This window comes from Carassius carassius, chromosome 42 (genome assembly GCF_963082965.1).
Source record: "Carassius carassius chromosome 42, fCarCar2.1, whole genome shotgun sequence".
In the NCBI taxonomy this organism is placed as follows: Eukaryota; Metazoa; Chordata; class Actinopteri; order Cypriniformes; family Cyprinidae; genus Carassius; species Carassius carassius.
Genome location: NC_081796.1, coordinates 26,122,143 through 26,126,083, shown reverse-complemented (window position 1 = coordinate 26,126,083; position 3,941 = coordinate 26,122,143).

Sequence of the window (3,941 nt, the reverse complement as noted above, 5' to 3'; positions counted from 1 at the left end):
ATGTTGTATAAGGCAAACCTGCAGGACCGGGTAGTTGTAGCAATGTGGTCTGTGAAGCTTAACTGATGATCAATCACAACTCCTAGGTTTCTGGCTGTCCTCGAAGGAGTAATGGTTGATGAGCCCAGCTGTATAGAGAAGTTGTGATGAAGCAATGGGTTAGCTGGAATCACCAGGAGTTCTGTCTTCGTAAGGTTAAGCTGAAGGTGATGGTCATTCATCCAGCTAGAGATGTCACTCAGACCGGCTGAAATGCGAGCAGCTACCGTCGGGTCATCTGGTTGGAATGAGAGGTAGAGTTGGGTGTCATCAGCGTAGCAGTGATAAGAAAAGCCATGCTTCTGAATGACAGATCCTAATGATGTCATGTAGATGGAGAAGAGAAGTGGTCCAAGTACTGAGCCTTGAGGAACCCCAGTAGCAAGGTGGTGTGACTTTGAAACATCACCCCTCCAAGACACACTGAAGGATCTGTCAGAGAGGTAGGACTTAACCCACAGGAGTGCTGTTCCAGAGATGCCCATCTTTCTGAGGGTGGACAGGAGAATCTGGTCATTAACCGTGTCAAAAGCAGCAGAAAGGTCCAGTAAGATGAGTACCGAGGATTTTGAAGCTGCTCTTGCTAGTCGCAGGGCTTCAGCAACCGAGAGCAGAGCAGTCTCAGTTGAGTGGCCACTTTCAAGCCAGATTGGTTGCTGTCCAGGAGGTTGTTCTGTACAAGGAACATAGAAAACTGGTTGAACACAGCTCACTCAAGTGTCTTTGCAATGAATGGAAGAAGGGATACCGGTCTGTAGTTTTCAAGAAGCGCTGGATTTACAGATGGTTTCTTGAGCAGTGGGCTTACCCGAGCCTGCTTGAATGCTGAGGGAAATGATCCAGAGTGAAGAGAGGAGTTGATAACGTGAGTAAGCGAAGGTATGACTGAAGAAGAGATCGCTTGAAGGAGGTGAGTGGGGATCGGATCAAGTGGACAAGTAGTAGGATGATTGGACAGGAGAAGTTTGGAGACGTCCATCTCTGAGAGTGGGGAGAAGGAGGAGAAAGAGTGTGCGTCGGTCATTGTGAAGTTGTCCTCAGTCTGCGGTGTGGAGAATTGGTCACTGATGGATCTTGTCTTATTTGTGAAGAAAACTGCAAAGTCGTTCGCTCTAAGAGTCGATGGAGGAGGTGGTGGCGGCGGATTAAGAAGAGAAGAGAAAGTCTTGAAGAGTGTCCGAGCGTCACAACAGCTGTTAATTTTGTTGTGGTAGTAGGATGTTTTAGCCTCGAAGACATTTGCAGAGAAGGAAGAGAGGAGAGACTGATACACACTGAGGTCTGTAGAGTTTCTTGATTTCTGCCATTTCCTCTCTGAAGCCCTGAGTTTAGAGCGATGTTCACGGAGAACCTCAGACAGCCAGGGGGCAGATGGGGCGGTGCGTGCTGGTCTAGACAACAGTGGGCAAAAGTTGTCCAAGCAAGATGTTAAAGTGGAGCAAAGAGTGTCAGTAGCACTGTTTGTGTCCAGAGCAGAGAACTAAGAGAGTGCAGGAAGCGAGGATGAAACCACAGAAGATAGGCGAGATGGAGAGAGTGAGCATAGGTTCCGTCAAAAGGTGACCTGCGTTGGAGTGTGAGGCACTTCAGGAGTAAGTGCTAGGTTAGCAGTAATGAGGAAGTTGTCTGAGGTGTGCAGTGGAGCAACTGAGGAGTTGTCCACAGAGCAACAGCGCGTGTAGATGAGGTCCAGTTGGTTGCCTGATTTGTGAGTCGCTGTAGTAGACACTAACTTGAGATCAAATGAGGTGAGCAGAGTTTTGAAGTCAGCAGCCTGGGGTTTATCTAGGTGGATGCTGAAGTCACCAAGCAGTACCAGAGGAGTACCATCTTCAGGAAAGTTTGATAGCAGCACATCCAACTCCTCCAAGAAGTTTCCCAATTGACCTGGGGGACGATAAATGACCACAAAGTGGATTCTAGCAGGGTGGGTTACAGTAATGGCATGTGATTCAAATGAACCAGTACCTGTAGGTGATGGCTGCAGATCAAATTTCCATTCTTTTGATATAAGGAGAACTGTCCCTCCACCCCTCCCAGTGGTATGAGGAGTGTGGGAACAAGTGAAATTAGTGGAGAGGGCTGCAAGGGTGGCAGTATCTTCAGGTTTGATCCAAGTCTCTGTCAGTGCCATGAGGTTGAGACTGGAATGAGTAGCAAGAGAAGAAATGAAGTCTGTTTTGTTAACTGCAGACTGGCAGTTCCAGAGACCAACTGGAATAGAGAGCGTAGTAGTAGAGGTCAGAGGGACAGGCCGTAGGTTTGTCAGACAGGCCTTCCTGCGACGTACATAGCGTGCTCTCCATGTGTTAGTAGTGATAGTAGAGATCTGAAAGCACATAGTGACTACAAGTGTAAGAGATATTTGAGAACAGGGTATACAAAAAGTAAAGAAAGAGGAAAAAAGCAATACTCAAGTTCCCTGTCGGTGTCCTTGCTCGGTGGAGTCGCGCAGGTAGAGTCGATAGTCTTTACACTCGTCGGTCTTCACACGAGGAGGGCTCACACGAGGGCTGCCGCGACCGCTGCTGCGGTGAAACTTAAAGCTTTTGTATTAGCCTGATTACCTGTGATTGAAGTCAGCTGGCCACGCCTCACTATTTAGCAGATCAAAACCAGGCAGTCCCGCGATAGGCAAACGCAAAACCAAGCGCCACTTTCAGCACGTATTAACCAGGGTAAGACACACACAATTTAAACCAAAAACTTTCCTAGCAATGACGATCACACACACTAGTCTGATGAGAAAACAAGGCAAAACACTCACAAGTTGCTGTCCTTCTCTGTAGCTCGACTGTTTCTTCTGACAAGTGCTTTCTAAACAGCTAATTAAGTACTTTCACTGGCTTTGGCCACGCCTCACTATTTAGCAGATCGATACCAGGCAGTCCCGTGATAGGCAAATGCAAAACCAAGCGCCACTTTCAGCACGTATTAACCAGGGTAAGGCCTGGTTCACACCGGACGCCGAAGCGATGCGGAAGCGGCGTGGAACGGAGGCCGCTTCCTTTCGGTGCCCATGTTAACCTATGGTGTCGTTCACACCAGATGCGGAGCGCCGCGGCGCGTCGTGGCCGGCCCGCATCGTGAAGCGTCAGTTTCGGCGTCTGGTCTATTTTTTGCGCGAGCCGCGAGCGATCCGCGTCAATTCCAACAGGAAGTCACACCAAAAAACACGAGACAATCCGGTCAATTGTCAAAATATAAGCAATTTTCAAATTAAAATACCGCAAGTGACAAATGCGATCATATTTGTGTATCTAAACAGACTAGAAAAAAAAAAAAAAAAAACACAACACACACATGCACGCACATGCACACACAGAGCAACGGGAGTGGGCGGACTACAGGGCAGGTGGGATTTAGCAGATCGAAACCAGGCAGTCCCGCGATAGGCAAACGCAAAACCAAGCGCCACTTTCAGCACGTATTAACCAGGGTAAGACACACACAATTTAAACCAAAAACTTTCCTAGCAATGACGATCACACACTAGTCTGATGAGAAAACTGAGAAAACAAGGCAAAACACTCACAAGCTGCTGTCCTTCTCTGTAGCTCGACTGTTTCTTCTGACAAGTGCTTTCTAAACAGCTAATTAAGTACTTTCACTGGCTTTGGCCACGCCTCACTATTTAGCAGATCGAAACCAGGCAGTCCCGCGATAGGCAAACGCAAAACCAAGCGCCACTTTCAGCACGTATTAACCAGGGTAAGACACACACAATTTAAACCAAAATCTTTCCTAGCAATGACGATCACACACACTAGTCTGATGAGAAAACAAGGCAAAACACTCACAAGCTGCTGTCCTTCTCTGTAGCTCGACTGTTTCTTCATCTTATGACTGGTTTTGTGGTCCAGGGTCACATATGTTATCATTTTTAATAAACAGATTGATTT